This window comes from Capsicum annuum, chromosome 9 (genome assembly GCF_002878395.1).
Source record: "Capsicum annuum cultivar UCD-10X-F1 chromosome 9, UCD10Xv1.1, whole genome shotgun sequence".
In the NCBI taxonomy this organism is placed as follows: domain Eukaryota; kingdom Viridiplantae; phylum Streptophyta; class Magnoliopsida; order Solanales; family Solanaceae; genus Capsicum; species Capsicum annuum.
This window is the reverse complement of record NC_061119.1, coordinates 12,031,607-12,058,700: the sequence shown is the minus strand read 5'-3', so window position 1 is coordinate 12,058,700 and position 27,094 is coordinate 12,031,607. Positions and strand designations below refer to the sequence as shown.

Below are 27,094 nucleotides of genomic sequence, written 5' to 3'. Positions count from 1 at the left end.
TTCGTGTGAGCAGCTGGTTGTTCATCAAGAGAGGGAAATGGGGTGGGGTTTCGGGAGGAGGAGTTGATGGAGCGGATGCGCTGAAACAAAGAAGGACTACTGTTCGTATGATGATGAGTAGTTAAAGGGGAATTAAATGGATCAGGAAAAGACAAGTTTACAGACCTCACACGCTGTAACAGAGATGGAGTTCGGGGGAGTGGACTTTCACCCTCTCGTTGTTTCTTGTCACTGTTATTATTATTATTATTATTTCTGAATGTGGAAGTAATGAGAATAGTAATAATCATGAGGTTCAAGATGAAGAAGAGAATAGTGGGAGTCAACCAGCTCAACACATATATCATGATGACGACGGCAAATAAGGAGGAAGGTAGAGGGAGTTAGGGTTACAAGTTAGCAACCTAGGAGAGTTTCTATTTATAAAATAGAAAATGAATTTTACTTAGACACAAAATTTATGAAAATAAAGAATACTTTTCAATTTTGTCATCTTAAATTAAATTTGTATCAAATGTATCAAAATATCCTTTAATCTTGTGGTACTAAACATATCATGTGTAAAGTTAAAATTAAAGTATTGTAAAAAAAAAGAGGTTAACTATTTGTAAGCGAACTAAAAAGAAAAGTAGATTAATCCTTTTGAAACGAAGGGAGTACTAGATAAGTATGTTCGTGCTCTACACTGTTTGTATATATATAAGTAAATGAAAAATTTTAAGGTGGGTGAGGTTCAACCAATAAAAGTTGTGTGAGTTTCTCCCCTCATTTGACAAGTGAAAATATGAGTCCCACAATCATTTTATCCCTTTTTATTTCATTTTGTCTCTTATTTTTTTTCTCTATTTCCTACGTTTAATAATATTTATTTATTATTAACTTGATATATAATTAAAAAATAATAAATAATAAAGATAATTTTACTATACCACGTTTGAATATTATAAAATTTAGTTCTTTAGTAAAGAAATTGAGTAAATTAAATAAAAACGAATAAATAGTTATTGAATTTTCAAACTGGACAAGTATTGTTAGACATATATTTTTTAGTAACATGGACAAGTATTGTTGGACAACATAAGTGATAAATTTGTAGTTGTATTTGATATAATTTTTGTAAAATATATTTAAAATAATGTTAATACATGAATTTACTTAATTAAAGCATCAAAACTGAAAAATGAGCTGGAAAAAAATATCATAACCTATTTTCTAAATTTGAATGCACCTTCAAGTTGGATTAGAAATTTTCATTGTTAAATACTGATTTTAAATAAAACAAAAAGTTATTTCAAAAAAATCATAATTTTATTAATTTGCAAAACCTTATATATGAAATTAGCTTACACATAAGTCATAACACATATAAGGTTTTGGGAAAAATCGGATAGAGACACACACAAAATATTATTACAGTAATTATAATTTTTCATTTTCTATCCAAATTTAGAAAATAGGTTATAACATTTCTTTTTCAACTCATTTTTCATGTTTTATGAGTAAATTCATGTATTAACATTCTTTTAAATCTTTTTTACAAAAAAATATATCAAATACAACCAAATTTATTATTTCCGTTGTCCAACAATACTTATTCATGTTATTCAAAAATATTATGTTTAACAATAGTTGTTCAGTTTAAAAAATCAATAATATTTTACTTATTTTTATCCATCTTACTCAATCTCTTACTAAAGAGCTAAATTTATGATACTCAAACATGATATAATAAAATTATTTTTTAATGATGTATCAAATTAAAAGTGAACAAATATATTAGACGAAGGAAATAGAAAAAAAAATAAGAGAGAAAATGAAATAAAGAAGGATAAAGTGTGAGACAAAGTCAATGTGGAACCCATATTTCCACTTGTCAAGTAAAGGGTGGAGACTCCCTCAACTTTTATTGGTTTAACCTCATCCATCCTAAAATTTTTCTAAGTAAATACATTTTAATACCACAATGTCACTATGACGAACATATCCATAAGATCCCAAATGTATGTTTTATACAAACGTAGGAATATTATATTATTGGATGCTCACATGACATTCATTTCAATATCACGTTGATTGCTGTCTATTTACATTGACATATGTGCATTTATAAATTCTACAATAGCAGATGCATTTTTTCTTTCTGCTGTAATCAATCTCTTGAGCATTCATGATCAATACCTGTTAAATTAAATTTAATGATTAAATTAGTTTAAAAATTTAAAATCTAAATCTAAACACATTTTTTCATTGTAAAAATGTATTCTTTCCAATCATGATTCACAAAATTTGTACACATTTATTATGTCACACATTTGTACAATTTTTTTTCTTACTTTACTCTTTGCATTAATTATTTTTTCTTCAAATTAAAACGTAACTATTATTTAATAGGGATACTATGGTAAACTAGGCATGTTATTAATTATTTTTTTTAATCAATGTGGCATCTCAATTTATGATACTCAAACATGATATAATAAAATTACGATACTCTTTACTAAAGAACTAAATTTATGATATTCAAACATGATGTAATAAACTTATTTTTTAATGATGCACTATAAAAAAAGGATATAATTGCGGGAGTTTATTTACAGAGGTTATTTTAATCCCTGTAAAATTATATTAAATGTGAGGGTTAAAAATTCACCGCTAAAAATTATATAATTTATGGGAATTTTAACTTCCGCTAAACATAAAAAAAAATACCATAAAAAATTATGTAATTTACGGGAGTTTTAACACCTGCTATTCATCGCCAAAAACAGGGTTCAAATTAAATAAAACTCCCGCTATACATAAAAAAAAATAAATAAAAAAAATACCCGCCCCCTTTTTTTTCCCCCCCCCCCCCCCCCAAAGACATTTGTCTCTCTCTCACTTTCCCCAAATCATCGAAGTTCAATGTGAAGACGAAACAACTACTTCATCAGTGGATATTTGTGAAGACGAACAAGAAGTCCAACAGTGGACGTAATCTTTTCGGAAGCCAGAATCAGATGACAACACCCCTTCATCAGGTTCAATGTTCTCTTGAAAAGGTAAATCGTAAGTTCTATTGTCACTGTACTTTTTATGAGGAAACAAGAATATACCAGAAATTATAGAAATTTCAGATGATGAAGAAGATTCCCATAGCACTACGTCCTTAGAGCAATCTGGCACTATCTCCCAGTTTAGATATCTCTATTGTATGGCTGTTTTTTTGTGTGAAAGTAAAACTTTTGCTTCTTTTTAGTTTGTTCAAACTAACCGAGCTACTTTCTAGCTAGGTTAACTGGAACTTTGTAATTTATTTCAGTTTTGTAATCCTCCTGAAACTGGCAAAGGAGCTTATTGTTTGGGTAAATCTTTGTTGTAGGATTTATAAAGAGAAGTGGATATATTTTGGGATGGTCGAGTTAGAACTGCTGATATTCAATTTAAAATGAAATACTCTATAATTTTTGATTTTGACTTGGCTTAGATTGGAACATCTTGGCTTATTGATGTGAGGATACTCTGATATAACTGCAAAATTTTTGGCATTTAACTGCAATTTGGAGCACCATGTCTTGGCGGATGCTCCACTTTGTGGGAATATGTTATATTTTTGTTGTCGTCGTCCCACGATACCATGTATAGACATTGTATTGCTGGTGTTGGTTGCAATGTACAAAAATGCATATGAAGAGTTAAACCAGTTGGAAATGTAACCCTTTCATTCTGCAAAAGGAAATTGTGGAGATACTACAATAGAAATTTAACATGCATAACCTCATCCTTATGTTGCTTCTTGATGTATCAGGTTTACGGCATTTTCTGAGTTGTTATCTATTCTGGCCTTGGGCACGATTCCTTTATTGAAGGTCGAAAAGATCAGCCAAGCGATTAGTACACGCAGCCTTACCATAGAAAACTCAACTACATTATCAAGCCCTGTTGCCACCTTGTCTTTCAGTGCAACTGTTGCATTTGAAGTTCAAAGTCCATCAAGAATACAGGTACCTTCTTCAGTGTGTTACTTGTAATATATCATATGCAAAGATAGAACATGATCAATCTGCTTAGTACAGTCGAGTAAGAATAACTATCGCGGTGATGCAGAACAACAAAGAGATTATCTTGATAAACCTCCATAAGTTTTTGGAGTATTTTCCAATGGTGGTCGAGAAAACACTCTTTGTACATTGAGACTAATCAGTACTTGCCTTTTCAGGTTAGATTCAAAGAAGGGGACAACGACACTTAAGCCACCGGCAGAAAATATGGAAATCTTAGGCCAAAACATAAGTTTGAATCCTGAGACTTGCTAGTAGGATATGTGAGAGATAGTTCATAATGTACTGCTTGCGTTTCAACTTTATGATGTTTTGGAAATGTACGTGACCTCTCCTTTTATGTAGGATATGTGAGAGATATTTTCCTTTTCAGACTCTAGGAAATAAATGAAACATAGAAAATATGTGATTTCAGAAAATTGTTAAGACCCACTCAGAAAAATTTCCAATGTGGAGCAGATTTAGGAAAGGACTCGAACTTGTTCCCCGCATTACCTAGTTGAGATGAAAAGATGCGTAACTCCATCAGTCAATGAGGTTTTGCCTTTGAGTTTTTCTAGTTAAAATTCGACTTAATTCTCTCTTATAATGTGTCTGAAATATGGGGACTCTATTTTCTTCTCTTTTAGCACATACTGCTTTCAATGTTCTGCAATATTCATATGGCATGTGATTAGGTCTCTTTCAATTGTGATGAAGAGGAAGAAAAATGTCTATGCCATTGTTTTTTTTTTTTGGACTCTTCTATGTGGTATTCATTCCCGATCAGCTCTTATGAAGAGGTCAAGAGGAAAGTTTTGCTTTCTTTTCTCCAAATAGAATTCTGAACCATAAATTAATTGGAAAGTAAAATTTTGTTTAGTGAAATATTGTTAAATAATAAAAAATTGGAGGACATCCTGGCCATTGACAAACCCATAGTTTTCTTACAATGTTAGAAGTCTGCCTTGGGTGATTTCTAGGTTTCCTCTGATTCCTATCTATTTGAATGTTGAATTGATATCATTAACTTGATATCCATTTTCCATTTTGAGAACTTGGTAGTTTATAATGTATTGTTGCTAATAGTAATTTGAGAAAAGTTCCTGTTGTCTTTATTTTTCTTTGGCTTTTAACGTAGACAAGCAATGTCTTCTTTAAGACAGCACTTTGGATGTTGCTGGGTTGGTCTTCAACTTCTGAAACTTGTTCAAAGAGTCATGTTTATTTTCAAATGATTCATGATGAACAGATGTTGGAAATTACATATACTTCTAGTTTAATGCTGCAGGAGATCTTGGACAAAATCGTGGACATAGATTCTGGTTCATTTCATTATTAAGTTCTTGTACTCTCGTTATTTTTCTTTGGGACTTTGGATTGTTTTACTTCAGCCAAGCTCTATCTTGAGGTGAATCACAATTTGAAGGTTAGCTTCTTCATTCTTATTATTGTGTAATTGGGATGTGCTTATTGTGTTATGTTTTAGCTATGCTTGGGGCCAATGACCATGTAAACCAACATTTTCCATTCTTGAACTTAGTAAATAATACTCGTATAACATAACATTATCCTAGTTGTTCTGCCTTATTCGACATTGTTATTTACTCTATGATTCAATCACTACGTTTTGAATTGTGTGCTATTAGTGTGGGGATTTCTTAGTTACCAAATAAATAGATGTACTGGTTTTGCTTTTAAGGGGGAAGATTTTCCATCATTGTTAATTGATTATGGTCGTTGAACTTATTTTCTATGTCTGTAAAGTTAGTCGCGTTGTGGAAAAATTAACTCAGACATCATAATTTTATGTTAGAGTAATTTTTCATAAGATATTTTGTTATGTACGTTCTTTGTCAGAGTTCATTAATTTATTTATTTTCTATTACGTTCACTTTTCTCATTTATGAAATCTTATAGGTGATATTTAGCATATTCATCAAATTCTTCAATGAATAGATCTTGCATTGGAATGCCAAGAAACACGCCAGAGTATTTGCTTGGTTTGAATCAGTTTCTAGATTTTGAATTTACCAATGGAGCTATAGGAGATAAAATAAAGTGCCCATGTACTATATGTGGTTTCAAAAAGTGGCAAACAAAAGAAGTGGTGTTTCACCATTTGATGAATAAGGATTTCCCTAAACATTACGTCACTTGGGTTGTGCATGGGGAAATAGAAGTCTTGCCTAATTCCAGAAACATAGAGGTCACTCAAGGTCACTCAAGATGCACAACCTTTTGAAAATCCTATTGAATTATTGATTAATGAAGCATTCGGGGGTTTAAGGCATGAGACTGTTGATGCAGGTCCGTTACAAGTAGCAGGAGAAGAAGAAACTTTACATGATTTGTTTGGTTCAAATTACAAAGATTATTTTGAATTGCTTAAAGATGGAAGTGAAGATTTGTATGAAGGATCCAAGTATTCAAAGTTGGAATTTTTGTTAAAGCTTTATCACATTAAGTGTTTGTCTGGATTAAGGGATAGGAATGACTATGCTGCTAGATCTACTCAGGAATGCATTTAAATTTGCAAAGATCCCTATATCTTTTTATGAGGCTAAGAAAACTATCAAGAAGAAGAAGTTGTGCCTTGATTATATCAAGATAGATGCTTGCTCAAATGATTGCATGTTGTACTGGGAAGATGATGTTAATGCAGAATCATGCATGTAACTTCTAGATGGAAGCCTGAGAAGGATAGCAATCTTGATCATGCTCCTAGTACAAGTAAGAAACAAAAAAAGAAGCAAAAGAAGCCTGCAAAAGTTTTGCGCTACTTTCCATTAAAACCAAGATTACAAAGACTGTTTATGTGCTCTAAAATTGCAGAGCATATGAGATGGCATGCAGAGGATGATAATAAAGATGGGATCTTAAGGCGCCCTCGAGATGGTGAAGCATGGAAAAGGCTTGATACAAATTATCCTGAATTTGCTTCTGATCCTCGAAATGTTCGATTAGGACTAGCTAGTGATGGTTTCAATCCTTTTGGAGCAATGAGTACTAACTATAGCATTTGGCCAGTGGTTTTGTTTCCATACAATCTTTCTCCTTGGTTGTGTACGAAATAATCAAATTTTATCCTCTCAATGATCATTCCAAGTCCACGTACAGTAGGGAATAACATAGATGTATATCTACAACCACTTATTAAGGAGTTGAATGAGTTGTGGAGTGAAGGTGTGGATACTTTTGATTCATCAAAGAATAACACTTCTGTGGACAGTTAGCGATTTTCCTAGACTTGATATCTTATCTGGTTGGAACACGCATACTGGTCTTGCATGTCCTTGTAATTTTGATGCAGAGCCTTGTCGACTTCTCCATAGTAGAAAGGGGTGTTTTATTGTCCATCGTTGATTCTTGGCAAGAAATCATAAATTTAGACTTATGAGACAACGTTTTGATGGAAATGCGGATGAGAGGGCCCCTCCAAAGAAGTTATCCGGGTCAGAAATTTTGCAGTTGGTGAAAGATATCAAAGTCACATTTGGAAGACAATCAGAGTTGCAGAAAAGAAAAAGGAAAAAGAATGTTTGGGAAGATGCAACTCAACAATGGAAGAAGAAAAACATATTCTTTGATCTTCCATATTGGGAGTTTAATCCATTGCCCCATAATTTAGATCCGATGCATATTGAAAAGAATGTGTTTGACAATTTTATATACACATTGTTAAATGATAAAGAAAAGTCGAAGGATCATGCTAAGGCTCGAAGAGATCTACAAGATATGGGCATAAGGCGTGATCTTTGGGTCGACGAGAATGATGAGTGTAAACTTGCTGCCTTTGCAATTCCAAAGAACAAAAAAGTGGCCTTCCTTAAGACTTTAAAGAACATCTCAGTGCCGGATGGTTATTCAAGTAATATATCTCGTCGTATTGATTTGGATCAAAAAAGAATTTTTGGATTAAAAAGTCATGATTGCCACATTCTTATGCAACAGTTGTTACCCATAGCAATTCGCAATGTGTTTCCAAGACAGGTTGTTGCAACTTTGGTTGAGTTTTCTTCCTTTTTCAGGCAGCTTTGTGTGAAAAGTTTAAGTCTTGCAGACTTAAACAAGCTACAAAATTGAATTGAGGAAACTCTTTGCCACTTAGAGATTTTGTTTCCTCCATCATTTTTTATTGTAATGATTCATCTAACTGTTCATCTAGTTGATGAGGTAAAAAAAGGTGGCCCGGTACATTATCGCTAGATGTATCCTGTTGAAAGGTAAGATGTTCGTTATTCAAAATCATTTTAGTTGATTTTGTTGTAGTATTTCAACGTTAATGATTCTTCTTACACATTAATATTTTTGGGTATAGATTATTGGTCCATTTTAAGTCCTCTGTAGGGAACAAATCACAAGCAGAAGGTTCCATAGCTGAAGGTTACATAGCATAAAAAGCTCTTACTCTTTATTCTCGTTATTTTGAAGAAATTGAGTCACGATTAAATCGACCTAAACGTGTAAATGATGAACCAAGCCAAAATGAGGCTTCTGAAAAGTCAAGTATGTTCTCTCAACAAGGTAAGCATGTTGGAGGCTTCATAACAGAATCACTGACTCATTTGGAGAAAACACAAGCTCATCGATATGTGTTACTCAATTGTGCGACCGTGAAGCCATTTATTGAGTAAGAAATCTACATTGATTTGATTTGTAAGATATGTTTTGAGCAATTGGATTAAAATTGCAAATTATACTGCCTTTATAGTGAATTTAGAGATTACATCAGAAAAAGTACAAAAGGCCGAAGATTTTCAACAACAGAGGTAGAGAGAAGAGTTAGTAATGAGTTTCCTGATTGGTTTCCTAAGCAAGTGAGTGAATGATATTAGAATTTTTTAATATAGCTTTCTTATATCAATTTATTAATTTTGATAAAAGTGTTTTATATATTTAGATTATGAATTCGGATATAGCAGATACTATTTCTGATGAGATGAAGTTCTTAGCACAAGGTCCAGCCCGAGATGCAAGAAGATTCAGTGCTTATAACATTAATGGATTCAAATTTCGAACTTTGTCTAGAGAACAAGGATTAAAAACTCAAAATAATGGAGTTTTTCTTGTCTCGTAACATTTCTTGTGTCGCATCTAGTGCAGATAGACATGCAACACAAGCAGACCTACCATATTATGGAAAGTTGGAAGATATTATTAAGCTTAATTATTATGATCAATTTAGGGTTGTTCTTTTTAAATGCTAGTGGGCCGACACTACTCGGAACAGAGGGTTCAAAATAGATGCTTGGAAGTTTAATTGTGTCAACTTTTCCAAATTGATCATACCGTTGATCGTGTGGATGATGTCCCATATATTAAAGCATCACAAGCAAATATGGTCTACTATGTTGATGATGAAAATGATAAAAAATGGAGTGTGGCTGTACATCTAAAACCAAGTGATTTGTTTGACATGGGAGAGGTTGATGAAGAGGAAATATATGAGAATGTGCCATACCAACAACAAGAATTTGGACTGTTTTTTGATGTTGATTACGAGAATGTCCAAATTGCAATAGATGAGCATATGTCTGAATAGATATATCATTATTTTTTAGTTTCCTTTGGCACTTTGTTTTTCTCGCTTGATTAGTGTTTTTTTTCAAGACTTTCTATTTTTTGGCTATGAAAGTTATCTTTCTTCTTTATATAATTCTTGATCTTTCTCATTTACAACTAGAGGATAGTATGGTCACTTGTGGGTAGTAGCGTGTGCATTTTTCTGGTATGTTATGTGGTTTCTTATCTCAGGGCAAAAAACTAAGGACAGGAACTGATTGGTGGTCTTGATTGGACTGTTTAAAGAAACTTCTTTGAGAGCCAGGTAACAGAGTGGTTTTCTCGTTTTGATTATGCATATACATTTGTTTTGTTTCTCTATTCTTAGTGTTTAATATTAAAAAGATCTTCTGGTATGTTTTGTGGTTTCTTATCTCAGGGCAAAAAACCGGAGGACGGGAACTGATTGGGGGTTTTGATTGTACTGTTCATAGAAACTTCTTTGGGATCTAGGTAACGGAGTGGTTTTCTCGATTGGGGGTCTTGATTGTACTGTTTACAATATATGTTATGCTCGTTTATTCTATGATGAGTGAGTTGCAAAATGGTTCTTATAATTAAAGTCAATGTATGCGTTTTTATGGGTAAACCTTTGGGAGAGAAAGTATTAGGTTTCTTGATTGCAATCTTGTAGCCAAAACTTTAGATATAGTCTTGTATAGTACAGTACAACATGAAATTGATCTGAACTCTTTCATTGTTATTGGATTAGGTGTCGTAGGAACCAACGTAATGGCGGCACAATTAGTTGCTCTATAAAATCTTTCCATTGCAGAAAAAGTCCCTGACTGCCTGAACAATGGCTCCCTTAAATAATTGGCCATGCTTTCTTGAAGAAATGGGCACTATATCCATCAACACCAGGTGCTTTATCATACCTAATAGCCTATAAACCATCCTATATTTCTTGTTCAGTAGCGTCTTCGATGAGCTGCAATTTCTGTGCCTGGAATAACTGAGGTCCATTCTGCATCAGTCATTGTCACTTTCATAATTCTACCAATTACTCCTCTGTATAACCATATAATTTTGGATTTTGATACCATCTACCTATGTTTGGGTGTGCATTGCTCTCTCGGAGGTTGCTTCTTTGTCTCTTCTGTCCCAATTGTTGTCACATTGGAGTAATCCAAGAAGTAGATGCTTATTTTGGATTGTCCTTCGTTGCATCGAAAACAACACGAATTAGATATTTCTGTATTGTTGCTATGGGCAAGTTTCCTCAGCATTGATATTATCTCCGTTATGGTGGTCTTATCAAGTTCTCAATTTGTGTGTAGTTCTGACTTCGGATTACTTATTTCTTCTAAGATAATGTATGTAATTATGACTATCTATCTCCCAAAGAAAACTTTGTTCATAGCGGTTTATTGTGCCATTTTCGAACTTTGTTGATACATATCTTACTATAGCTTACTACAGCTTGCATCTGTTCATACATGTCCATAAATTAGAAAATTTGTCTCACATTCAACAGATATATATTTAACTAACTTTCACTTGGAACAAAATCCTAAACAATAGTATTTTGCCAACATTTTATGCATCTTCTTTACTGTTCATCATAATCAGCGGAAGCACATTGCATGTGAGATGTCTTCTTACCTCGTTGTACCCAAAATCCCAACGATGATGGGCTATTATCTTTTTCAGCAGTTCTCATCATGAACTCTAGCAATTTGATGTGAACAGGCTTTAACAGGGAGCAGGTTTATTTTCAGAAGTTTGTTTGCATGAACTGGCGTTTGATTCTCCTTCTGATTGTGTTTGTTTTCCAGTTTGTGAACTACCTCCTTTCGATTCAGAGCTTTCTGCTTGTGAGACTACATTCTAGTACTGAAGTGTGCCTTTTTTAGAGTGGTAAAAGTTTCTTTGCACAAGATGACAGATAATATTGTATCATTCTGTAAGTCCAAAGAGCAAAATTGAATAGTTCAAACCAAGAGCAAAGAATCTGGTAAACACCACACCCCTCACCCCCGCGATTGTTACTGATCATCTTCCTCTAAATCCTGTTATAAATCTCAGGATGCCAGCAAAATCTGATACCGTTTTCACTTTAGAGAAGCTACCTTGCTTCTTGGTCTCAATGTAATGGACTAGGAATTTGCTCTGTTCATCACCATTTGTCTGCAGCAACATGATAAAAGGGATAGTTAATAAGGAAATATAAAATATTGGGAGGACAAAACAACCATGCCTAACATATAACACTTTGTCAAAAGCTCAGTTAGAAACTTTCCCTTTTTCCATCAGGATCCAGAATGACAAGTTAAATAGGAAAGATAAAAAAGCTTGATCCAGAACATGGATAGTTACCTCAAATGCAAAGAAACCGCCAGGTTTCAACATCGAAACAGCTCCATCGCAGAGATGGATAAGGTCATTCATACCACTTGCCCCACCGTCTAACGCTAGTCTAGGTTCATGTCTACCAACTTCAGCTTGTAGTCCACCAATATCTTTGCTTGGAATATATGGTGGATAATCTTTTTAGAAGTATCATCTGTTTAAATGTGTCCTAATGTTTACATATACCAGGTATTATACGCATGCCTCATAATATTTGATACAACAAGAAGGTTGTATGGAGTAATCTTCTTTGTTGGTTTTCAGCATGACTTTTTCACTATGTATTTGTTTTATAAACTAGTTTTTTTATATGTTTTTCTTGGGCTGAGGATCTATCGGAAACAACCTGTCTACCCTCACAAGTTAGGGTAAGGCTGCATATACACCACCCTCCCCAGACCCTACTTTTGAGATTACACTAGTATGTTGTTGTAAATAACTTATTTTAGTCAATGAAAAAGGATCTGTAGGGTTGTGTTCGTTGTTCAGCTGTTCCATACTGCACACTATAGATTATGAGCTCCTCAATAAATGGAAAGGGAAAAAAGTAAGAGAAAAAGCGCAAGACAGAAGAGAGCATATACTTCATAGGTCTGAGAGCTTTGAGCATATTCAAGACAGAAGACAGAAGAGAGCATTTGCTACATAGTTCTGAGAAAAAGCGCAACGCCTTTGTATTCTTCAGTTTTCAAGGACTTTTGTATAGGTCTGAGAGCCTTGAGTTTTAGCCCAAATTACTTTCATAGCTCCACCTTCATATCTCTTCTTCCAAGAGCAAGAAAACAAGCATGAGTAGTCTACTGTTCTACTGTTGCTTATAATTATTTGATTAATATGCTTTAGTGAAGTCTACTGTAGTTGTGTTATAGTGTTACTACTATGAGGTGTAACTTCCCAAATGTCATCTTACTAATCACTACATTATTTACTGCAGATATGCCAAGGTTCAAGCGGTTGCCGAAAAAGCAAAAACTAGGTCCGTCAGAATCTACATCACAAGGTACTGAATCAGCACCTATTTTTCTGGAAAAAACAAATTTGTCTCCACCAATTCAGTATGCACCACAACCATCTCGACCAGTTTATTCAGCATCCCGTCCAGCTCTTATAGATCAGGACACTTCACGTCCGGGTCCGACAGTTTTCCTGAATCACAACCATCTCTGTCAGTTCACTTGACATCACATCCATCTCCTGTTGGTCGGGACTCATCACAACCATCTCCTGTTGGTCGGGACTCATCACAGCCATCTCCTGTTGGTCGGGACTCATCACATCCATATCCGGTTGGTCGGAACTCATCACAACCATCTCGATCAGTTCACTCTATATCACATCTGGGTTTGGAAAATCAGGACTCATCACAGTCATCTCGGTCAGTTCATTCTACATCACATTTGACTCCAACAACTCAGGACTCATCACAACCAGCTCCAACAGATGAGGCTGCACCCTAAAAACGTTCTAGACGTGAATCGAATACGCATTGGGTCGTAGACGCAATAGGTAAATACTTCTGACTATCAATACATATTCAATAGACCTTTCTGAGCCAATGTAATGTCTCTCAGAGCTTCACCCAATCTTTTTTCTTATAACAGATTCAAGAAATAATGTCAAGAAAATCAAAGTGAAAGCTAAGCAAGTACTGAATTTAACGAGTGAAAAACGTATCGTGGTTAAGTTTGATGTTTATGATGAACCATTTGGGGAAGCACGTAGCCTAGTTTTGCGCTTTTGTGGAATATTAGCGTGTGATTGCTCTTTATTTCCAATCAACTTTGAGAAATGGTCGAGTTTACCTATGACATACTTCAACCGCGTCTTCGAACATATTATAAAGGTATTTTCTCTAAAATCTGACGACTATACCATTGGTTAATTTTGTCGTTGAATTTTATATTTGCATGTAGTAGAAAAGCTAACAAAATTTTTTATTTTGAAGCCCAAATTCTTCTTTGACACAGCCGAATCAATTGCTCGACAACATGTTTCTTTATCTATTGGAAAAAAGTGGGCTGCAAATAAGATTAACATGTGGAATGATGTTGATGATCCACTTAAAAGTAAAGCTCAGATTTTGGATAAGGTGCCTGATGGAATCCCACCGGATTAATGGATTTCTTTTATTGAATACAATTTTAAAGAATCAACAAAGGTATTTATGTAAATGAATTTCTTTATAGTTGTATAATTATTTTTTTCTAATTGAGTTTTAAATATATTTTTGTAAGAAAATGCGTCAAAAGAACCGTAAAAATCGACAGAAACAGATAATTCCACACGCTGGTGGCTCCAAAGCCAATACTACAAGAAGGGCTGAAATGGTGAGTGAATTAACCTCGAATGTAATTATTCCTAACTAGTAAATTATTTTAATTATGTTTTTTAATTTATAGATGGCCGAGACTGGACAATGGCCTGGACGAGCACAAATGTACATTGCTACTCATACGAATCAAGATGGAGTATATGTTAATGAAGCGGCAAAAGAAATATGTGTGAGTTATACTTATGTGCCATAGATTCTTGTAGAGTAATCAACCACGGTATGCCAAATAAATTTCTATTTTAAATTTATTTTGACAACAAATTTTCTATATGCAGGAAAAAATTAAGTTAGCATTGAGCCAAAGCGCCATGGATGAGTCTCAAGTTTCGTCAAATGATGCTGTTGGTAAGGTTCTAGGGCCAGAGCACTCTGAAAGGGTGAGATGTTTGGGATTAGGAGCTGTTCCTAGTAGAGTTTTTAAACAAGATAGACCTCATTTTGGTGGTACAAGTGCTTCAAGTAGTGGAGGTTCTTGTTCGTTCCAATGTCGATAAAACTTTGCTCAAATGATGAATTCTCACAATCAGATAATGAGTGCTTTGAAGACATATATGATAATGAAAGAAGGAACGATACCGGAACAATTTGTGGGGCTCTTTGATTCTCCTTCAATGGTTTCTCCCACAGTCGTAAGTAAAGTTCTCTTTACTTCTTTTTTGAGGCCATTTGTTCTGTTGTGTCCTTACCTTATCAGTTCTGGCATTGACTTCACCAACATGACTGCTCAGTTCTGCCCCATCCATAACCTTAATATGATCGGTAGAGATGTTAGCTGCATTATTGTCTAGAGTTGTTTCTTATGTGAATTATTGTTGGCTGGAAAACAACATTGATTTTCTTCATAGGTGTCTGTCCACTAAAGTGAAGGGCTGTTGTCCAGAAATCAGAAGCTTCAACTCCTGTAATCATCATCCCTCCTCTTAACATTGCAAGCTTCTGATTTCTGGATTGTCTATCTAGCTAGCAGAAAATAAAATCTTACTGCATGTGATTAAGTAAGAAATGTGTGTACAAGTATATATGAGAGCTAGTGAGCTAAAAGAGAAACAAAAAAATGGTGGTAGAGTGAACTAGTTATAGAAAACTTGGATACAAAGATTTGTAAAATTTATGTATTATTAAATAGTAAAATTTAAGTTATGAAATAACCAATTACATTCAACAACATATAAATTATTGACACTGGCGTTCATGAGAATATGGACTAATTTCACCTTCTTTGAATATTTATTAAGAATGCTGTAAGTCAGGCCTTAGTTAGAGAGTTTGAAAATTTTCATACCTACAAAACAGCAAGCTATGAGTTTAAGGCATCTGATCCACTTGAAACGGGGCATGAGGAAATCCATAAGAGGTTGCAAGACATGAAAAAATAGTCGAAATTAGCTGGTTATGTGCCTGAGATAGCTCTGTATGAAATTCTTTAAGCTTGCTTCAGCAATTTATAAAAGGAATATTGTTGTTAGAGATATTGCTCATGCAAAGATTATTGGTGACACATTAGGAGCACTTACAACATAGAGACCGGGCAAATTTTCACCGAGGATGTCATGTCTCATTTATGTTATTGAATAGGTTCCTGGACTATTTGCTCGATTGGTATATTTTGCTAGTTGACTGAAAAAAAAGTTGAAGAATATGATCTATGATTTCAAATAGGACAGTGATGCAGCTTTTAATTTCTTCAAATAGAACAGTGATGCAATAAAAACTCTACTAGTAGTTGATAAGCTACAATTACTTTTCACTAGTGAAAAAAAAATAACTTCTTGTTAAAGCATGGTGTTCATATAACTTCTTCTTTATAATAAGGACTGAAAGTTTATCGATTGATTCTTATACTTTGCATTTTTATGTAGCCAAGTGATGCGGCTAGTGGACCTATTTCGCCTATGGATGCAAGGAGATCACGTAATGATAATGATCCTAATGACAATATTTGATTTCGTTGCATTTGTCTTGGATATTCATTTATGATGATGTAATGGTATGGTTGGAGTGAATCTTAGAATATTGAAGGTTTTGTGTTTAAATTTGATTTGGTAGTTTGAAGATACTAGTTAATATTGAAAATTTGGAGTTTGAAGATGTTAATGTTGAAAATTTTATTTTGAAGTTTAATGTTCAATGTATTTTTGATATGCTTGTCAATTACCATGTTTAATTACTTTGTTGTATTAATGATATATGAATTCAATAAATATTGGATGGTAGGTTATGCCTAAATGAACAATTTAATTTGAGCTAAAATTAAAATCTAGTTATTGAAAATTGATGGGTCCTACACAATTTAAAAAAAATAAATTGCGGAGGTTTAAACCCCCACAAGTTTTAAATAAAAATTTATTATAAAAAGAATTAAATTTAGAATCACGGGGGTCAATAATCGACGCAAAATACGCAAAATAATTATGGGGGTCGAAAAAAATCGCCGTAATTCATTTGTGACGGCTCGTATTTCGGGGGTTTTGAGAATCACCGTAATTACATTTTGCGGGGATTTATAACCCCCGCAAATTGTAAAATTAACCCCCACAATTTGACTTGTTTTTTTTAGTGATGTATCAAATTAAAAGTGAACAAATATATTAGACGAAGGAAGTAGAAAAAAAATAAGAGAGAAAATAGAATAAAGAAGGATAAAGTGTAGGACAAGTCAATGTGGAACTCATATTTCCACTTATCAAGCAAAGGGTGGAGACTCACTCAACTTTTGTTGGTTGAGCCTCATCCACCCTAAAATTTTCCTAAGTAAATACATTTTAATACCATAATGTCACTATGACGATCATATCATAAGATCCCAAATGTATGAATCTCATATTACTGGATGCTCACATGACATTCATTTCAATATCACATTGATTGCTGTCTATTTACATTGACATATGTGCATTTATAAATTCTACAATAGCAGATGCATTTTTTCTTCCTGCTGTGATCAATTTCTTGAGCATTTATGATCAATACCTGTTAAATTAAATTTAATGATTAAATTAGTTTAGAAATTTAAAATCTAAATCTAAAACACATTTTTTCATTGTAAAAATGTATTTCTTTCCAATCATGATTCACAAAATTTGTCACATTTATTATGTCACACAATACTAGGAGAATGCCAACAAGAACTGTCTTTGAATACCTCTAACAACACGAACAAGTTGCTTTCTCAGTTATCTGAAACACCATCTTGATCTTGATGCCCTATAGACATTTGAAGAAAGCTTCAACCTTTGCCTCACTAAAATGACACTATAAAAAAAATCAGATCATGATTTCAAAAACAACAAAAACAAATTACAACACACCAAAAAAACAGTCATCTTGTATCTAGCAGGATGAAGTAGCTTCTCAAAGAGAAATGCATTTTTCATTATCTGCAAGTAGTTTGTATTTGTTGTCAACCTGTTGTAAGTACTATATCATGTGTAAACTAATTTAATGACTCATTGCAGCCAGAGCAAAGTTAAATTGAGATATCATTTTTGGAGCAAATTACAACTATAGAGATGCACATGACCAACATAAGTAAAGGAAAATGTAAAGAGACAATAAACTTTACTTGTCAAAAAGGAAAAAGAAAAATAAGCTAAAAGTGAATACTACAAGTAGGTTAATCCTATAACTGTGAATTAATATTTGCTAACAATTTAAACAAATTATATAACCATGAAAAGTAAAAAAATAAATGTTTTGGCACTTAACAGAGTTCAGTAAGTGTTGCAGTCAAGTCGAAATTATTCTAAATATGTCCTGTAAGTCCCTTCATATGATTTGACATTTCACTGCTACTAATATTGCATTGGAAAACCTTCATATGTAGATTTGAATACGAAAATTAAAACTTCCACAAAAAATTGATCTACATAGCTAAGGCTCCTTCAGAAAAGTTTAGATAAACTAAGAAAATAAAGCAGCACTCTTCCTATTAAAAACCATCGCTCAATCTAGAGATTAATTTACCGAAAAGAGTTTTCCTTCTACGCTTCCCTTTAGTTCATTTAAGAAAGAGAAGTCCAATCAAACCAGCAATCTCAAGGAACCTGATATGATCCTGCTTTTCACGGTCCTTCTTAGATTAAATGTAGAGATAAAACATCATGTTAAATATTAGCAATAGAGAACTAAAAACATATTGTATATTGTAAAATCATAAAATCATTGTCTTTTCAACTCTACATCTTGCTCGTCAATGTGCTAAAAAGGCTTTTTTTTTCCTTAAGTGGCATCAGTCTATATAATTCATGTCTTCTAGTATTTTTATCGATTTTTTTGAAAGTTTGATCAGTTTTAAAATCTCTATTACACGACATTTTTTACGGCTCAAATATTTTTAAGAATTCTTGAAAAAAAATAATACAAGTAAAAGTTCATTACACATCCATACCAGGTAATAATTATATTTATGTAAGGCATGTGACCTTTTGAAAAAAATATAAGAGATACTTATTAACAGAGAAAAATAAGCATTTCATGTTCCATATTATATTAAAATCATGAAGAAAAATATTTATAATTAAATTAAAAAATAAAATAAGTTGTACTTACCACACAGTCAAATATATACACGAACGTACAGATAGCTATTATCGAAGAGATGAAACTGCAAAACAGACAGTTCAAGATGTATATATTTAATTAATTTTATTTTTAAATAAATTTTAAAATAAATATACAAAATATTTTATAGAAAAAAAAAGAGCAGATCTTAAAGTTAGGTATTATTGTGATATTTTAAAATCTTCTTTAAAAAGATGAGCTAATCTAAACTTGGTTTCACTGAAATATATTTAAAAAAATAAAAAATTTTAAAAAAATTAAATAAGCTAAAAAATAAATTTTCTTAAAAAGCCTCAAATGAAGAAGGAAAAGTAGCAGCATATATTAATCTAAAGCACGACGAATGCGAAAAAACTTAGGCAATCACTGCGAATGTTTTGAGATACAAGATTTATGATGTATCATTATCTATGTTTTACAATTTCAAAAGCCGATTACATTATATAGATTAATTTTTATTAAAACACATGCTGAAATTAAATAGTTAAAAAAATTCATTCTACCAAAAAAGTCTTTTATAAAAAAAATATAAAAATTATCCTTGTTGAAGGAATAAATAAATATTCGAGGAAAAAAAATAAACGTGAACGTACATAAACTTACATACATATAGATATGTAAGAATTAAAACTGTTGATGAGAGGTGAGTTTATTTTTTTTGGTTAATATGAGGAGTTTTTTGACTTTTTATTTGATGAGTCGTCTATTTTCTAATCTAGTCTATAGAAGAAACATCATATCAATTCTAAAAGCTAGTGTCATTAATTTTGTGGTGGAAATAATAGCCACCTTGATAGATATTTGTGTGGTAGAATAGTAATTATTATTTTTTAATTTAATTCTAGTATAATTAATAATGAATTAATAAGATTTACCAAATTCTTCCTTGTAAACATTGAATTTTTTTATTCATATATTTATTTTCTTATATTTAAAATTTTCTAAGTGAAAATTCTTACTTTGTCAAAATTTTCAATATTCTATACTTTTAATATTTTAATTTTTTGTTCAAAAAATACTATCACGCATGAACTTGTTGGGTTAAATTTAAAGTTGTTAAACTATTTAAAGATATATTATTTTATTTATTATCAATTTTTTATTGTTATTTTATTATATATTGTGTCGTTAATTTTTTGATGGAAACAATAGCCACATTGATAGATATTTGTGTGGTAGAATAGTAATTATTATTATTTAATTTAATTATAGAGTCATGATCTTGACATGTTTTTTAATGTCCATGTGGTGGAAACAATAGCCACATGATCTAGATATATATTTTCTACAATTATTACAATAGTAATATATATATATATATATATTAAATAAAAAATATTCTTAATTATTATAAAATATATATGAAATATAAAAAATACCCTTACTTGTTAAAATGGATTTGAAAAAAATAAAAAAAATACTAATGAATTAATAAGATTCCTTTTAAAGGTATTCTAATGTTTATTTTTTAATTGTGCTTTCTTATTAAGTGAGACAAAATAAGAATAAAATAGGCATATCAATAAATATTCTTGAAAAGATGTTTTTTTTATGAATAGAGATTCACATTTGTCAGAGAAGTAGAAGTATGGAAAGATATTTTTATATGATTATTACAATATAATAAAATAGATATAAGATACAAAAAATATCTTTAACTATTAAAATGAATATGAAATTACAAATCTACCCTTGGTCGTCCTCAACTCTCTTTTCTCTATAGTACTAGATAGGTATGTCCGTGCTTTGCACGGGCCTAACATGTAATATGAACCTAATATAATGATCAGATTGCATATAAATATAAATATAAGATAAATTTGGCATATTATCTAGAATAAATATATTTCAATACACAATAATATAATTATTGTACACATAGCATAAATTTCAAAAGGATTGTTTATACAACCCTGGAAATATTATTCTACTGGATGCTCACATGACATTCACGTATCATAATTATTGCTTATTTACATTGTTACATATACTATTTGTAAATTTTACAATAGTAGATGTATTTTTCATGATGTGATTAATCTCCTGAGCAGTCACAATCAAACACCTGTTTCAAATTAGATTTAATGATCAAATGTTAATATTCTAATAATATGATTTAATGATATTATAATAAACTGTAACAAAAAAACAACAACAATATAATCAATGAAGTTTGAAATTGAAGGTAGAGAGATTGTTTTTGAATAATCTTTCTTTGACCCAACCACAAAAGTCAATTCGAATTAATTCAAACCCATCCATTTAAAGGATAGAAATTATATCCTGTAGCTGCTCCTCGAATTGGTTGACTAAAGAACCTCCTATGCTAAATGTAACATACTTCAGAGTTCAGATGACATATCAAACACAATGCTGCTACTTACAAATTTAAATGAATTGAGGTGAAAAAGAGGATCATTCTATGCATTTAAAGATCTTAGTTCCACCGAGCAAGAACTTTCAGAATGGTATATGTTATTTGTGTAGACTATTGACACACATATAAGGAAAATTATCAATATATAGTATAGATGTATGAGGATGCTTGAATAATTCATAGAAAATTTTAGTAATTCACATGAATGATATGATTTTGTTTGAGTAACAAAAATCCAAACTATTTTTTTTTCTCATGTACGTAACATTCATCAGAAGCTTTACAAATTATACTTTAACCTTGCATCTCAAGTCTCAGGAGACAAACTGGGAGATATGTTCTAAAATGAGGTCCATCTTTCATGTATTGAGTGGTCAAAATGAGAAGAAAATTGGATACATTTAGTGTACTTGTGACATACCTCCTTCTTTCTGTTGTGGGATAGAAACTTAAGAAGTATTGGACATTTATTTTATTTTTTAATGAGTTCTCCTTTGGCTTAGTTCACTAAGAACCAAGGTAATAGGAGCTGAAGTAATGTTGTTATAAAATGTTTAGGGCAACTCAGAGATAGATAGAATTACAGAGGAACCAAAGTAGAGATTGTGGATCTGCTATCTACTATGCTGCAGACTAACTTCTTGCTTAATGGACTTTTATTATTTGTGATGCTAAGCTAAAACAAGTGCAGTCTCTTAGTGGAAATTTATCTCGATTGGGGGTATCAGAGGTGCACATGCTTGTGTAAGTCCTAGGATACAAGAAGATTATCTCTTCATAGTTTACCTATGTATGTTGCTGCGTGAACCACAAAAGAAAGAAGCAGATGCCCATCCCAGTATGTCGAGTGTGTTATGTTTCCCATATTAAGGGTATGGGTTGCCCTCTTCTTATATGATGTTGTGTGATCCTCACTTCATAAGCTAACTTTTGAGATCACCTCATAGAACATTTAAGGAAGGTTAGCACGAAGTGGGCAGAAAAGTAGAGGTGCTCGCAAGTTGGCTTAGACACTACCATGAAAACACACCTAAATAAAAGGTAGAATAGTACTACAAAAATGATTTTTGAGCAAGCTTTGGTCATTCCCAACTATCTTTCCATACAAATTTGCTTTTATGAGAAGATGAAATTACACAGTCCATAATAACTATTACCTAATACATGCATGAACTGATCAACATATCAAAACCAAAATGGCCCAGCATTTGGCCACTAAACATAAGCATAGGAAAAATTTAAAATGAAATTTCAATACTCTTATTTCGGTTAGACTAAAAATTCATGGTTACCACGCGGTTTTGAGGTAAAAGACGACTATAGAACTGATCAATATATCAAAATCAAAATGCCACAGTATTTGGCCTCTAAACATAAGCATAGAAAAAAAATTTAAAATGAAATTTCAATACTCTTATTTCAAGAATCAGTAATTTGAGGTTTCTGTCATAGATTTCATTAGGAATCGTGTATTGCCACATTAGTTGTAGGTGAGAATTGATTGAAAGTCTTATATATAAATCAAATGATTAGGCATTTGGTTTAAACCTTTTCTAGATTGCAAGTTCTAAAATCATAGCCACTTAACTATAATTTAAACCTTGAGGAACTTAGACACGTTAGATGCCTTGGTTCAGCACAATCCCTTTGGTCTAACCACCCTTAAGGCCTAAGGCTATTTCTGTTAAAAAAAAGTGAGCTCATCTTCTCCAAGTATTATGACGACCAAAATGAGACTACAAACGACAGAGACAGTAGTTCAATTAAGAAATTGCAAACATTTGAAAGATTGGTCTTAGGATAGGAAAAAAAGGCGGTGGAATCACAATAAAATATTCGATTAATTTCACGAAATACCTGTCATCTCTCATACTTGAATCCGAAGCAAAGCCAGCTCTGGCACTATCATGGGGAATTTAAAATCTCCACCCTATATGGGACCCCAATCATCCTCTATTATCCTGGCCTTTCTCTTTGCATCATCTTTTAAAACTCCAATTATATATAGCTGTCATACACATTTATTAAGAGTCAATAAAGCTGTCAAATTTTATTGAAAAAATCTTCTTCGAGTATAAAGTAAGTGAAACACTATACTGCAAAGTTAACCAGAGAAATAATACAAGCAGGCTATAAAATATTATACATGAAGAGAAACTTATCACAATAGATTATGCGATTAGGTTGATCAACAAGTTTCTCTTCAGATCGTCTTTTAAGGGTGAGTGTATAGAGTACATTTTGTTAACTACATTATAGCTAACTCACTTGTGTCATGACTATATTATGTTGACCTCAAACCAACAACTAGTATAATAAGTTCCACTTTGTTGAAGACCGCTGTAGAAGAAAATACTTGGGAGTTCCTGGATAGTGTATGCAGCCAATGCGGGTACCAATTAACTTTGTAACGGGAAAACCTACAAATTACCAAAATATTTACACCAAGAAGATGAAATAACCCAATTTGACAACAATCTCACTTTTTCTAGCAACACCATAAGACTCTATCATCTACATTCCTACATCCATCATCATTGTTCCGAATCCAAGTCCTGGAATGATGAACATTAAGGTAAATGGTATCGCTGCCAATGTGATCTTCCATGAGAGTAGAAAGATAAAGATATGACAAAACAAGAAGGATGACACATAATTCAGGCAATCAAATATCTGCATCAAAACACAATCTGACATATATCAAACAAGGGTACAATGTACTGATATGTAAGAAAACACAACCAGTTCTAGCTTACTTCTATATGATCAAAAAAATTGTAGGATAAAGGTTATATTAGAAAACTCTAAAATCCAAAAATAAAGATAGAGACTACAAAATTTCAAGCATGAGAATAAAGATGTGACTACTACTTTTTTTTCTTCTAAAATTGAAATCAATACTATAGTGATTACGTTATTTGAGAAGTAAAAACTCTTATATTATAAATATGTTGTTTAAGTATTGCAGCATATAAGTACGTCATATATTATATTCGTTGCAGATCACCTTGCAAAGGCGAATTCACATTGACACAAGGGAGGTCAGTTAGAACATTTTCTCCAAAAAATTATATTGCACGTGTAGCCTCAAATACATTGCAACATTTCTATACAACAATTCCTTTCATGCATTTAAACTCCTCATAATTATTTTCACAAGTTACTATCAATCGTAGGAGGAAATAAGATTATAAATTTATGAATTCTAGATTTCGAAACAAAAGAAGTTAATAAATAATCATTCTCTTATTTTATACTATAATTTTCACAAGTTGTAGGCTCAAATTTTAGCATAATCTCCATATTATTGTTTCTCTCATCTTTCACTGTATTCATCTTTGATAATACCACATTACTGCATTATTAAAAAATTAGTAATCTAATTAGCAACCTTAGATCCTCATTTTAACTCAGTGAAAGCATATGTGACCGGAAATCAAATTACATTGACATAAGTGGAAAGCAAGAGTTTTTACATTCAATAGAATTAGTTGTGCTTGATCCATCCAAGGTTATTGGTTGTCTTGTCTATAACCAAACAAACCTAAAAATTTGATTTAAAAAATTAAGACGACTAATAAATCTTATAATCATGCATGATGCTAGGTAATTATGTCCAGACAATCAATTAGGTACAGTTATAACGATATAACAAGTACAATACCTAAGTAGTGTTGCTCACATTTGAATCTTGGAGCTCCCAGGCAAGATATATGACCACCACTGTTGTTATTGCCTTCAAACATATAAACATTTAGATAACAGTTAGATACCAAAAGGTGAATAATTATATTATAAGTCATTCCCGATTCACGAGTACATGCATCAAAAAATACAAAACTTAGACCCTAATTTGAATACAACGCACTAAAATTAGCCTATCTATCAAAATTGTGAGAAGACTTAAGTCATGGAATTAACTTATTTTCATGAACCTCTTACATCTGCAATCAAAGTCCTATTTACTCCACGAACTCGTAACACCTTTCTTTTGTGCCCCATTTTTATGTAATTGTTTGAAACTTTCTTCTATGTCGCTAGCTTCAATGTATTTGTTCTTCTGTATCTCTAGGCACTTTTTATTCGACAAGTAATAAAATGCATCAAGCGTGTATACCCATCAAAGTTTCAATGTCAATAAAACAAGAAACAAAGTTCAAATTAAAATTCAAATCAGAACAACAATAAAACATCAACAATTTCTTAGGTTTATCATTTCAATTTCATTCATTCATAGTATAGCTATATAAACAAAAATATATTAATATTGTATAAGAAACTATACCTCCACACAATACTGTTAAGGCTCACCATAAATGTTGTCCCATAATTTTTGTCAATTTCGTATGGTGGATACATTTACACATACACATATGCAATTAAAGCTCCAAAAATCATCCATCATCGCTATAAAATCATAAGAAAGTAAAAGAGAAAGAGCTAGACTAAGAAAATTTTACCAAATCGTCTTAATGCACAAATTATTGATTCAGTAATGTCAAAGTATAAAAATTTAATCACCTTGAATGTCAAGGTGATCCACGATCTCCTTTTGAAAACATAGAAACTGAAATGTTGCCTGCAATTTCTAGTCTGCACTGTCCATGAAATTTAATTCTGACATTTTCAACTGGATTAAGTCTAAGTTTTTCACATTCCTTTGCCTCTTAGGGTATATTCCTCAGGTCTTTAACTTGATACTCTATTAGTTCTGATTATATAAAATGAAGCGAGCCTTGAATTAGAGACTCAAGAACAGAAAATGAAAGAGAGAAACATGAAGATCTAGCTATGAAGGGAACAATCTAGAATGAAAATGAAAGAGAATTTGAAGTATTTTAAAAACTTACCCGAAGAAATAGATGGAACTTCGAAATAGGGAAGGAGAAGCAATTAGTAAAGGAGGATTGTGAAGAGACTTGCAGCTGGCTAATAGAATTATCAATTCGTTCAAAATTTAGAATTTAAAAACGAAAACATCAATAATATCATCCATAAATTACAAAGTCGAAAGAGATCCAGAAAATATTTGAGGAAAAAATTGAAAGAAATATGAGCTGAAGGAGTAATTGTTTGAATGTCTTAGAAAAAATAAAACATGTATAACACATAGATAAGGAAAAAAAAAAGAGAAACAAAAAATTGGAGAGGAAGGCAGATGAACAACAAGAACGGTGGACTCTAGAATATGTAGTATCTTATAAGATTTGACAATGGAGTATTCTAGAGTCATGAAGATAGAATTTTTATAAGTGTGAAATTACAAAACTATCCTTGGTCGTTCCTTCACTCCCTTTTCTATATAGTAAAAACCAAAATATAATAAAAATAGGTTAGTATGTGTTCCAATACGTATGAATGTATTTGTGTCCATCCATTTAAGGTCCATCAATTTTTTATGTATCTAAGACGTTTGAACGAGTTCATGATATATGTAAATGTATATATGCGCAGTTGTATACACATATATCTAAGTGTTTGCTTTGTTTGATACATCAAATTGATAATAGATACATCAATTCATGAATTTAATATTTAAATAATAATAATAAAATAAAATTAATCAAATTACATGTCCAAGATATATATGTTTCTGTCTTATATTAACAAAATTAATGAAATTATTATTCTAAAGAGTAACAAAATAAAATTAATCAAGCACAGATACATTGCTTGATTTTCTCCTAGCTGGTCATGAATCAGAAATCACAATATATACGGCTCTCGCCTCTCTATAATGTATCCACCTATCTTTTTATGAAATTTTATATAATATTATAATGTTGTGAAAGAGAAAGCAATTAGCTTCTCAGTTATGAAATTTGTGCAAGTTGCTTAAAAATTATTTGCATCCTCAAATTTACTTAAAAAATTAATGTTTTCTCAATT

General features: G+C 31.9%; 2 long non-coding RNA genes across 22 annotated transcripts; one reads left to right on the top strand and one right to left on the bottom strand.

Annotated features, from left to right (window-relative positions):
• The first annotated feature begins 2,863 nt into the window (after window positions 1–2,863).
• LOC107842915 lies at window positions 2,864–16,389 on the top strand. 21 transcript variants are annotated; one of them, XR_007044441.1, is made up of 14 exons: window positions 2,864–3,041; window positions 3,788–3,983; window positions 5,311–5,448; window positions 9,777–9,849; window positions 9,964–10,037; window positions 10,297–10,448; window positions 12,871–12,936; window positions 13,107–13,442; window positions 13,538–13,779; window positions 13,882–14,094; window positions 14,171–14,263; window positions 14,336–14,437; window positions 14,544–14,897; window positions 16,128–16,389. It is a non-coding gene; the product is annotated as an uncharacterized LOC107842915 (long non-coding RNA). The 21 variants fall into 21 exon arrangements; XR_007044438.1 differs by having other exon boundaries at window positions 5,298–5,448; XR_007044437.1 differs by adding an exon at window positions 4,199–4,360 and having other exon boundaries at window positions 12,871–13,442.
• Window positions 16,390–20,754: 4,365 nt separating this feature from the next.
• LOC107842168 lies at window positions 20,755–26,317 on the bottom strand. The gene is made up of 4 exons (XR_001665650.2): window positions 26,056–26,317; window positions 24,870–24,941; window positions 23,063–23,213; window positions 20,755–20,893 (listed from the first exon to the last, which is right to left on the bottom strand). It is a non-coding gene; the product is annotated as an uncharacterized LOC107842168 (long non-coding RNA).
• Between the last annotated feature and the right edge of the window lie 777 nt (window positions 26,318–27,094).